A 13,325-nucleotide genomic window follows, 5' to 3' on the forward strand; every position below is an offset into this window, starting at 1 on the left:
GGAGGGAAATTTCAGGCCTAGATAAACATAGAAGAATATCGTCTGCAAACCAACTAATCTTATGTGGGATACCACCGATTATTGGGCCATGTATTGTATCAGTATTCCAATTTTTTTTCAGCCAGAGTCTCAAGGGCCAGGGTAAAAATTAAGGGAGATAGAGGGCACCCCTGTCGAGTGCCGTTGGAAATATCGAATCCCGAGGAGACACCGCCATTAACGGAAACTTTAGCAGATGGGGCAGAATAAAGGGCTGCAATAGAAGTTAAAATCCTACCACTTAGGCCAAAGCGGTGAAGGACCGCCTGCATGTATCCCCAATGAAGCCTGTCAAAGGACTTCTCGGCATCTAGAGACAAGACCAGCAATGGGTCTTATATGGAAGCACAGTACTCCATAACCCCAAGAACTCTTAGTGTTTTCTGGGGCTTGCCTACCAGGCATGAATCCCACTTGATCAGGTTTGATCAGGGAGGGTAGTAAGGGGTTCTAACATCAATGTTAAGCTCAGTGATGGGGCGGTAATTTTAAACAGAAGTAGGTGGTTTTCCTGGTTTGGGGATGGTGACTATACGGGCTTCTAACATTTCCTTTGGGAAACAGCTGGTCTCTGATGCTTCATTAAAGACGGATTATAAAACAGGGGCAAGAGTGGGCTTAAACTTCTTGTAAAAATTTGACGGGTAGCCATCAGGATCAGGCGCTTTGTTTAAGGGCAGTGAATCTATTGCTGCCTCATCTTCCGCACACGTCAAAGGTGAGCAGAGGGAGGTCAGCATTTCCGATTGCAAAGTGGGTAGGGAGATACTCCTCAAAAAATCATTAATATCAGTGGGTGATGATTGGGGAGTATGGGGGTCATTTTTAAGGTTGTACAGGTTTGAATAATATTCGGCAAAGGCATTGGTTACGTCTGCTGGGTCCGAAACCTTAGCACCTCTAGAATTATAAATGGCTTGGATTCTATCTTTCGCCCTTCGACCCCTCAGCTTTTGGGCTAGGAGGTGACCGGCCTTATTACCTAGCATGTAAAACTTTTGATTAAGGAGGGATAGATTATGTTTTACCTCACTCAAGGAGAAAATATTTACCTCTTCTCTAGCCCTGAGCAAAAGCTTAAATATTTGTTCTTAGGGTCTGCTTTGTGGGCATTCTCAAGTTTGGCAGCCTCAAGCTCGACTAGTTCAAAGCGCTTTTTGTAATTTCTTTTAAGTCTGGCTGCAGCCTGAATTGCCGAGCTGCGCACTACAGCCTTGAGTGAACACCAGTGTGTAAAAAGGGACGTCTCCTCTGGGGTATTAGTGGACAAATAGGATGAGAGAGCTTGCTGTATGGCCTCCGAAGCCTCTGGCTGGTCAAGGATATGTGAGCCCAGTCTCCAAGAGCCTGGAGGAAGTCTCATTTCCCCAACATCCCACGTAATAGCAAGGGGGAGTGATCTGACCAATACATAGGCAGTATATCGGCTTTATGGATGGATGCCAGTGTCCATCTATCAGCTAAAATCAAATCAATTCTGGAGTATGACCGGTGTACATGGGAATAAAATGAATAATCTCTAACTGTGCGGTGCCTTGCGCGCCAAACATCAAAAAGCTCATACTGTATTCTGCTATTAAATAGCGGAAACTTGTAGCGTGGTCATGTGGTTTATTCAGGGTCCTAGTGTTAGGCCTAGATCTATCTATGGAAGGGTCGAGAACCATATTAAAGTCATCGAGTACCAAAATAGCACCTTTTGCATGTGAATCCAGGAACGTACAAAATCTTTTACAAAATGCTAGTTGCTTGGTGTTAGGGACATAACATGACACAAGGGTAACCTCTATGTTATTCAAACGGACCACTAGTATTAAATAATGCCTGTTAGGGTCTGACCACTGTGCTGAAAGGGTAAAGGGGCAATGTTGGGAAATAAGGATAGCAACACCAGCTTTTTTATAGGGCCATTGGCTGTATAACAATGGGGGAATCTTGTATTGTGAAATCCAGGTGGGGCAACCTGACTGAAATGAGTCTCCTGGACTGCAACAATGTGGGCATTTAGTCTATGGAAGTGGTTAAGTGCTAATTTCCTCTTTGAGGGGGAATTAAGCCCCTTGGCATTGATAGAGACCACTTTAACCATGTTCAAGGTCGGGAGAGGGAGTTACCGTAGTAGCATAGCAGATAAATAAAGAACATTGCGCTAAGTAACATATCTGGCAATATCGGGGGAGACATATCAAAACAAAAACCAAACATAAGACAAATACAAAAAAACAATGAAAAAAGTCAACTGAAATAACCCCACCAGGGGTTAAAGTCAGAAGCCTCATCATGGGCATCTGCATGGTATGGATTAAGCGGTAGCGAACATATCCGACGTTGCCTATAAAAGCAAAATAAAGTTACTTAGAGGAACGCCGCTGAGCTGCCCCACATCCAACCGACCCCATAAAAGTGTGCTCATAGTGGTTCTATGAACAGACAGGGTTGAGTCGAAATGGACATGACACAGCCCACCGGCGGGTCCCACACAACAATTTTAAAAGAACAGTAGGACCAAACCAACATTAACAATGGACAGTATAAACAGAATTAGCAAAGGAGAATGAAGGAGGGTTAGGCCAACAGTAAAAACATGCATATTACGAAACCATGCTATTTTGACCCCGCCGTTGACCAATCCTTCTGGAGTCTATGGTCTGGGGAGGCGCTCAACAAAGCACTTGTAACATTCCATTTGGCTAGGAGTTTCATGCCCTCCTCCAAAGAAGATACAGCAACAGTGGAGCTATCATAAGAAATCAGGAGTTTTGTGGGGAAACCCCATATGTAGAGGATATCTGCCTTCCTGAGAGCTACAGTAAGGGTTGGAAAGAGCGTCTCTAAAGCAGTGTACCTCTAGAGACCAGCCAGGGGTCTGCGGCGATGTGTGCGGCCGCTATTCAGGCCCGGAGCTCCGCTGCTGGGTACAGTCAAAATCGAGGCCGCTGCTTGAGGGGGCGATTAGGCTGTAACCTGCAAGGAGGGATTTCTCCCTCCCCGGCTCCGCAGCGCACTCACCCAGGCACCGGAAAGGTCCCCGCCGGGCTGGAGATCACATGTGGGGGTTGTGGGGGAGCCGGTGGAGTCCTCAGCAGAAGGTATTGGTTGAAGGAGCAGGAGCGGAAAAAAAAGGCGTCCTGTGTCCTTCCCGTGCAGGCCACGCCCCTGGGCATGAGACTCTTAATCTCAGGGTTGTGGGTTTGAGCCCCACATTGGGCGGTGTTTTTTCCAAGAATTCTGCAGGTGAGATCTCTGTCACTACACCACCAAACATGTTTTTTTTTTGCAACTTAAAATTGGTGTACATCATTGTGTGAAACCAAGCAGGAATCTCAGGATCTACTGAATGTGAAAACCTTGCTTTGGTTTAATAGATTTAAGGGTAATCCTTGCCTTGCCATGATGCCATAAAACTGTAAAAAATCCTAGCTAACTGAATCAATAGCGAATAAGACTCCTAATCTTATAGTCACTTGCTTTGAGCACAACATTGGGTGGTGTTTATTCCCTTTTCAGATCCATGCCTCCCTCATGTCAGGTGAGAAATCTACCACTTAACCACAATATTCTACCACTAAATTATTGTATGTGGAATTCTATACCTGCACCACCAATATGCAAATACATTGCTGTTTCAGGTGTACATAAGTGCGTGAAACCAAGCAGGAATCTCAGGATCTACTGAATGTGGAAACCTTGGTTTGTTTTACTAGATTGAAGGGAAAGCCTTGCCTTGCCTTGACACTACAAAACTGTAGCAAAGCCTGGCTATCTGAGTCAATAGCGGATAAAACTCCCAAGCTAAGAGTCATGTGCTTTGGAACTTCCGGGTGCGGCATGGAGGAGTGAGCAGCGTCTCCTCCCAGCTCCGTCGCCAGCCTAGCTCTGTCCACCAATAATCCTGTCGACGAATCCAAGAACCCGTTCCCGCTCCCCGAGGAGAACAGAGACCGACATGGACCGTCCTCCAGAGCCGCAGACTTCAGCAAAACAACCTCCCGCTGCCCAGCCACAACGCCAAGATAAACGGCGCGCAGACAACAACATGGAGGCCGATGCGGACAACGCCCAGGGGACCCCGGCTTCGAAAAAGCCAATAAAGGAATCTTCTATCAAGCAACCAGTTACCCCTGACCCCATAAGCGCCACACTGACATCAGCCTTAAACCAAGGAGAGCTGATTTCTATAATACAGGCTTCTGTAGCGCCATTATTACAGAAAGCTGTCTTAGATATTACAGCCCAGATAGACCGCATTAATGAAAAACTGAATGAGGCAGAGGAGCAAATCAGCGCTAATATGGATGATATTAGCTCACTCCAAAAATCTGTGAAAGCTCTCACACAAACAAATGCTCAGTTAGAAACCAGATTGGAAAATATTGAGAACCGAATGAGAAGAAAAAATCTCAGAATCTCGGGGGTACCTGAGACAGTTAAAGGCCCACAGCTAGAGCAGTTTTTCCGTGCTACGCTTCTTCCATTATTACAATTGGATTCAATATCTGCGGATATAGTAGTGGAGAGGATCCACAGGATGGGCAGTATATCTGCGCAGACACCCGCTAAGCCCAGGGTGATAATTCTAAAAATACTGAATTATTTGCATAAGCAAGCAGTCTGGATGGCCTCCACAATAAAGTGGGAAGGCAATACACTCAGGTTCTTCCAAGACTTCTCCAATGAAGTAGCTAAGGCCAGAAGATTATTCACCCCTGTTTGCTCTGCAATGATAAAGGCTGATATAAGATTTTACATGCTTTTCCCAGCCAGACTGAGGATAATAACTGAATCAGGTCCCCAGGATTTCCATGATGTCTCCAATGCTAAAGCATTCCTGTTGAAACATAAACTAATCAAGCGACAGGAAGACTTTCCTGATCACTCAGGGAAAAACCCAGGATGACTTTTAATCTTATAATAACAGTGGTCCAAGTATCTATAAAGGTTGAATGATACCCGCTTAGAAAGTGGGAAATGTTTTATATGTGTTATTAGGAAAAATGGTGTGAGTAATGCTAAATGAATATTCCATTCAGGATTAAGTTTTGATATTAAGATCGTCGATAGATGTTTTGCTATATTTTAGATATATACCAATAAGGAGCTGGCTGGTGATACCGCCTAGCCGTATTTTTCTTTTGCCTGAATTTAGGCTTCTTTTCCTTTTAGAGTTGCAAAAACTCAGGGATATAACTGGTAGATTATATCCTTGGGTCTGTAAGGGAAGTCCATGCTATGGTAATAGCATTGTTTAGAGCTGTAGAAATGATGTTTTTGTCTTCTTTTTGTACAGGTTATATGTTATGGCTGTTTGTCTGTCTTAGTCTGTCTGCGTCATATGTTTCCCTTGTGTGTACTAAATCCCCTTTCATGACCCTTCCCAGTTCAATGGGATTGTTTCTGGATTACTCCTTAGCTACCACTTAATGTCGCTGGTTGTTGGAACATTAAACATTAGAGGTAAGAGCAACAGAAAGAAAGGGTGGTCATCCGCACAGGATCCTCATTTCATTAGTGAGGAGAGTAGGACCCCCCTAAATAATAACCAAAATGGCGTAAGCCTAGAATATATTGGTTTACTGCGGGAGGTGTGCGACCTCTGGACAAAAATTGATTAGCTTTATTTGAAGAGAGAAAGAAGGTATGTCCTTGTGGGGTGCACCTATGAGGTCCTTAAATAAGGTAAAATTTTACTTTTATTGGATGATAACTAAAACTAAGCGAAATATGACAAACACACATGTAACATTGAAACGTGAATACAAGGGGAAGGGTAGGTGAGTTTATTAAAAACGGTGGCCTGCTCAGTTCGCACTATTGTTATTACACAGGTTTGTCTTAGGTTTCAAATTTATCTGTACAATAAATTTGTCTCAAATGTCACGTGTATGTGTGCTCCTTGAAATAAATTTCTGGATTGGTACCGTGTCTCTTTATTTGCTCCTGGAGAGGAGTTATATCAATGGTCTTGCAGTGAATGAAACATAAATATCAAACATCACACATCAATCATCAAAATTGCAATGTAATTATGAAAAACTGTGGTAAATCAGTAAATTGGTGGTTGAGACAGTTCTTCAGTCGACTTGGTGTCGTCAGGTGAGGTCAAAATGATATCAGTTTAGATATAATACAGTACAATAGGTTCCAAAAGTATAGATACAGTGAAGTATCTGGTCAGGTGTTGACTGTCCCTGTCGACACACTGTGTGTCGGTCGGCACTTGTTAGTGGGTGGTATATTCAATTATGGAGGGACCTAGGATGTAAATTGGAACACTTTGTATTTGTTCTTAATGTAGGGTGACTGACACTGATCTCAATACATTGGTAGTTAGGACAGTTCTTTTAGTCAACTAGGTGTCGTCACATGAGATCAAGTAATGTCGCGTAAATATAGTACATATAGTACAATAGGTTCCAGAGATATTTATATGATATCGGATCAGTTGTCGACTGTCACTGTCGACACACTGTGTGTCGGTCGACACCTGTCAGTGGATGATATACTCAAATATAAGGCAACCTAGAATGTAGATCTGAACATTTTATTTTTGATATAAAGTGACTGACACCAATCTATATATGACCTAATAGGTTATCAGTGGTGTGTCGACTGTCACCTGTCGACATGAAGGTGTGCGTGTTTTTTAGGAGGCAGTATTCACACTTCCTTTATCATGCAAACTGTGTATACAGATAAATGAGTTGAATCCCTTCAGCAGTTATAATGCTGGGGGGTCAGAAACGTCACTTTTATTGTAACAATTGTAAATAGCAATATTTTTACATATTCTCGCTTCTGATACACTGTAATAGATGTTTTATTGGCAAGGTAGACTTAGAAATGGAATACAGGTAGCTCAATTGTAACAATTATAACTGCTGCCATGGGTTGATTTAGTTTAATAGGAGGAATGGATTGGGTTACTGTCTCCCAAATCCGACACTGGTATCTGCTTAAAGGAGCTCTGTCGTGGAGATCCCTTTGGCGTATGCCGCACTAATACTGTGATAGCAGCGGGTCTCTTAGTCAATCAAGCAGCTCTATGGCTGTGTACTAGACCCCCGTTTAATCAGTATTACACAGGGATACGTGCTAGCTTTGCGAGTGACACGCATTCAATGGCGTGTCAGGTGCAGAAGCTAATGGATTTGCCGTACTACCGCCGCTGCCCTTCTGCAAGGCGAGGGATCAGCGGCCGGTATAAGACAAGGTACAGAGAAACCTGTGGGTAAAAATTACACAATCAAGATACAGTACTAAATAATGGCGAATGAGCAGGCACCACCGCTAGCCGGCGCGCGCTTCGCCTCCAGCTTTTTGGCCTTGAAAAAGCTGGAGGCGAAGCGCGCGCCGGCTAGCGGTGGTGCCTGCTCATTCGCCATTATTTAGTACTGTATCTTGATTGTGTAATTTTTACCCACAGGTTTCTCTGTACCTTGTCTTATACCGGCCGCTGATCCCTCGCCTTGCAGAAGGGCAGCGGCGGTAGTACGGCAAATCCATTAGCTTCTGCACCTGACACGCCATTGAATGCGTGTCACTCGCAAAGCTAGCACGTATCCCTGTGTAATACTGATTAAACGGGGGTCTAGTACACAGCCATAGAGCTGCTTGATTGACTAAGAGACCTGCTGCTATCACAGTATTAGTGCGGCATACGCCAAAGGGATCTCCACGACAGAGCTCCTTTAAGCAGATACCAGTGTCGGATTTGGGAGACAGTAACCCAATCCATTCCTCCTATTAAACTAAATCAACCCATGGCAGCAGTTATAATTGTTACAATTGAGCTACCTGTATTCCATTTCTAAGTCTACCTTGCGAATAAAACATCTATTACAGTGTATCAGAAGCGAGAATATGTAAAAATATTGCTATTTACAATTGTTACAATAAAAGTGACGTTTCTGACCCCCCAGCATTATAACTGCTGAAGGGATTCAACTCATTTATCTGTATACACAGTTTGCATGATAAAGGAAGTGTGAATACTGCCTCCTAAAAAACACGCACACCTTCATGTCGACAGGTTACAGTCGACTCACCACTGATAACCTATTAGGTCATATATAGATTGGTGTCAGTCACTTTATATCAAAAATAAAATGTTCAGATCTACATTCTAGGTTGCCTTATATTTGAGTATATCATCCACTGACAGGTGTCGACCGACACACAGTGTGTCGACAGTGACAGTCGACAACTGATCCGATATCATATAAATATCTCTGGAACCTATTGTACTATATGTACTATATTTACGCGACATTACTTGATCTCATGTGACGACACCTAGTTGACTAAAAGAACTGTCCTAACTACCAATGTATTGAGATCAGTGTCAGTCACCCTACATTAAGAACAAATACAAAGTGTTCCAATTTACATCCTAGGTCCCTCCATAATTGAATATACCACCCACTAACAAGTGTCGACCGACACACAGTGTGTCGACAGGGACAGTCAACACCTGACCAGATACTTCACTGTATCTATACTTTTGGAACCTATTGTACTGTATTATATCTAAACTGATATCATTTTGACCTCACCTGACGACACCAAGTCGACTGAAGAACTGTCTCAACCACCAATTTACTGATTTACCACAGTTTTTCATAATTACATTGCAATTTTGATGATTGATGTGTGATGTTTGATATTTATGTTTCATTCACTGCAAGACCATTGATATAACTCCTCTCCAGGAGCAAATAAAGAGACACGGTACCAATCCAGAAATTTATTTCAAGGAGCACACATACACGTGACATTTGAGACAAATTTATTGTACAGATAAATTTGAAACCTAAGACAAACCTGTGTAATAACAATAGTGCGAACTGAGCAGGCCACCGTTTTTAATAAACACACCTACCCTTCCCCTTGTATTCACGTTTCAATGTTACATGTGTGTTTGTCATATTTCGCTTAGTTTTAGTTATCATCCAATAAAAGTTAAATTTTACCTTATTTAAGGACCTCATAGGTGCACCCCACAAGGACATACCTTCCTCTCTCTTCAAATAAAGCTAAACATTAGAGGTATACATACTCCCGCGAAACGTCGTAAGTTGTTGACATACCTGAATAAACAGAGTGTTAATTTGATATGCATACAGGAATCTCATCTCTTAGCTGAGGAGGTTAAAAAGCTACAAATGCTAGATTGGGTCGTGCTCGGTTCGGCACAATTCAGTTCAAAAGCAAGAGGCGTAGTAACGCCTGCTAGACGCACTCTGGGAATTCAGGTAGAGTCAACAAATGCTGTATTTAATTAATAAGATAAACATTGATGGTAAAATCTCACATATATGCAATGTGTATGCTCCAACACAATACAAGAAGGAATTTTTTGTTAAATTATTAACTATTTTACATATGCTAGACCCTACAACTTTAATTATCTGTGGTGATTTCAATTTGTTGGCCTCTGTCTTGCTGGATAGGTCCCCTCCCCCTAAACGTAACATCACACCCCCAAAAATAGGTACTGTATTTCGTACTTTATGAAAATGTTAAATCTAATCGATGTTTGGCGTTCTCTTCACCCAATAGAAAAATAATTTTCATGCTTGTCTTTGACACATGGAACATGGTTGAGAATAGACTTTATCTTTGTAGCGGAACCTTTGTTCCCTTATGTTAAATCTGCAGAAATAAACCCACCAGTTCTCTCAGATCATGGTCTAGTTACAATGGAATTGGCCTTGCCAAAACCGCATATAAATAAACCTTCCTGGAGGTTCCCCTCACATCTGTCCCAGACAAAAGGATTGATGGATAAGTTGACATCTGTATGGCATAGAGTGATAGAGGAAAATACCCCCACTGAAAAAGCAAATAGAAATCCAGCCATTTTATGGCAGACTGCCAAAGCTGTTATCAGGGGAGAACTTATAGCATATGTCTCGGGGATGAGGAGACAACACAAGTCCAAATACTTGGAGCTACAAAAAGCCCTTACAGAGGCTTTTCAATCTTTTAAGAGACACCCTGACTTACAATCTAAACAGGCCTACCAAAGTAGTAAAATTCAGTTTGAAGAATACTTAAGTCTACAGGGAGATAGATATCTTTTTAATGTCCAGGCTAAATTTTTTAAGTTTGGAAATAAGATAGGTTCTCTGCTTACGAAATTACTTAAAGGATCCAGGCAAAAAACGGTAGTACATCCTCTGTTGAGGAAGGATGGCTCTGTCTCCACTTCTGACGTTCAGATAGCAGAGGTCCTGAAGGACTTCTACAGGCAGCTATATACACCTCCGGGGGTCTCCCGGGATGACAAATTCCGTCTCTGAAGACTCTAATTCATTGGGCTCTAGACGGGGCTTCTGGGATTCTTTGTCCTTCCCTCAAATCTCAGAGCAGGATAGACTAGCCTTGACAGCTCCAATTAGTGTCGAGGAGGTCTCGAGAATTATAAAAAATTTTAAACTAGCTAAAGCCCCAGGCCCAGATGGGTATTCGAATGAATTCTACAAAGTTATGTAGCCTGTAATCGCTCAAACCCTAACTGATTGTTATAATCAAATCATAATCGATGGAAAACTCCCATTATATTTTTCTAAAACAATTATAAAAGTCTTGCCCAAGCCTGGTAGGGACCTAAAACTAGCGGGCTCTTATCGACCAATCTCTCTGCTAAACGCAGATTACAAAATATTTACAAAGATTTTAGCAGAGAGATTGAAGCCGATAATCCCCAGTATTATACATAAGGACCAGACGGGGTTTATATCAGGCTGTCACTCTACCACTAATGTTCGCAGGGTTCTGGCGGCTATTCACCATTCAAATAATCTTATTAAAGATAGCGATTTCCCTCATCTGGTATTAACAGTCGATGCCGAAAAAGCTTTCGACTTAGTGTTATGGAACCATTTAAACAAAACTTTAGGCTTTAGGCAATTTGGCTTTACCCCTCAATTCATATCGATAATTAAGGCGATTAACTCAACACCAAGGTCAGCCATAGCCTGTAATGGTCTGCTTTCTGACTACTTTCAGTTGGGAAGGGGCACACGGCAGGGATGTCCTCTGTCGCCCCTGCTCTTTGCGGTGGCGATAGAGCCCCTGGCAATAGCAATAAGGCTCTCACCACTTATACATGGAATAAAAATTCACTCAGAAAAATTAAGGTGTCGTCTGCGAACAGCGCGACTTTCAATTCCTCTATCGAGACAATCTCACTCAGTCCCAGCACTGCTACATGTGGTTGAGTCGTTCAGAGAGATCTCTGGCTATAAGATGAATCTATCTAAGTCTGAAGTGATGTTGTTGGGAGGAGCAGAGCCATTGTCTTTAAGCAGTATACATATCCCATTTAGTTTTACGAAATCACATTTCAAATATCTGGGTATACAGATTAGCGCAGATCTTAACAAATTATACCATCTAAATTTCTCGCACATCATAAATACTATTGCAACAAAGCTGACTACATGGAAAGACCTTCCTGTATCCTTGTTAGGGCGAATAGCAATTATAAAATCAATAGTGTTTCCGAAACTCTTTTATGCCATGCAGATGCTACCAATAAAACTGTCCTGTGTAGACATTGCCATCTGGAATCTATGTTTTCCAGGTTTATTTGGCAAGGAAAAAGACCCAGAATAGCCAAAATGAAACTGAAAACTCTCTTGGAAAAGGGAGGTTTCGGATTCCCTGATTTAAATGCTTATTCAATGGCTATATTTTTCCGTTACGTGTCGGACTGGATTTTAAATAAATCTACTTATACAGATTTAGACCTGGATCGTGCTGTTTTTCACCTGTATGCCCCAGGAGCACTAATTCCATCTAGGGATGCCAATCCAGGGGCATTTTTTCAATCCCGGGATTCGGGATTGAAAAATGCTCAATCCCGGGATTCCCGGGATTGGCTTCCCTAATAATAAAAAACACCCTGGCCGCCCGTATATTTGCTTACAGTTGTGGAGCCAGGTTGCTGAGCGGGCGGCCGGTAGCCTGGTCCCTGGTGCAGCCGGGAGCTGGGTTGCTAAATGGGCGGGTAGGAAGTCTGTCTCATAAGGCGGGGTGGCAGGGAGTGCTGGGTGGGAGGGCTTGGTGGCAGGGAGCGCTGGGTGGGCGGGTGGCCGAGAGCGCTGGGTGGGCGGGTGGCCGGGAGCGCTGGGTGGGCGGGCGATTCGGTGGCCGAGGCGGATGTGCCTTGCACAGCGTGACCTCGTCACGCTGCGCACTGCGGGGTATGGGAGAAGCCGGGCAGCGTCTGAGTGCTCAGACGCTGCCCGGCATTAAACTGCGCATGCGCAGTTTAATCCCGAAATCCCGGGATTCGAAATTCCAATCCCGGGATTGAAATCCCGGCGTTTTGGTAGCCAAATCCCGGGATCCCGCCGATCCCGATCCCGGGATTGGCCACCCTAATTCCATCTAAAAATAAGGCGATTCCCTTGAAAATCAAAATGAACATATTGTTCAAAGATACGTATGCCGTATGGCTGTCAACTAACAGAAAATCCTCTAGGAATCCTTTTCTCTCACAGTACATTCATTTATGGGGAAACCCCTCGTTTATTCCCTCCATGCTAAGCTCGGTTTATAAGGATTGGCGTGACAGGGGATTGGACCTATCCAGCAAGGTGTTTGATCCAGGGGCAATATCCATACTTTTTCTTATCTTGCACAAACATATAATCTACCACAGTCACACCTATTTACATACTATCAGTTACGTCATTACCTTAATAATATAAAAGCACATCGATTAATAGTAAATACAACCCCTTTATTGTCTCAAGTCACATCTATAGACCTACTTTTAAAATATTTGGTGAATAAGACATATAAGATAAAATACCTATATAGGATCCTAGTGGACAAAATCACTGAAAATAATGCACAATGGCAGGTATTGTTAAATAAATGGTCTTCTGATATTCCTTATGTTTCACACTTAGATGATATCACATCGTTGCAATCAAGGTCCTTAAAAGTGCTTAAGTCTGCTTATCTCCAGGAGGTTTTTATACGCACTCTACACAGGGCTTACATAACGCCTGATAGGCGCAAATATATGGTTCAGGAAGAACAGGGAAATTGTATCAAGTGTGGATATGCTGTAGCTGACTTTGCACACTGTATGTGGAGTTGTTTTAAAATCAGAAGATTCTGGTGGAAGGTATTGGCGCATGATGGGTCTGTCCTTTAAGGGATGGCCAATGGACAAAATAGATAAAACCAAGTCAGCATTGCTTATAGTTATTCTCGAAGTGGCAAAGAAATGTATTTTGCTTCATTGGATAAAGAAAACATCTCCTCAG

This window comes from Crinia signifera, chromosome 3 (assembly GCF_055691185.1).
Source record: "Crinia signifera chromosome 3, ASM5569118v1, whole genome shotgun sequence".
NCBI lineage: Eukaryota > Metazoa > Chordata > Amphibia > Anura > Myobatrachidae > Crinia > Crinia signifera.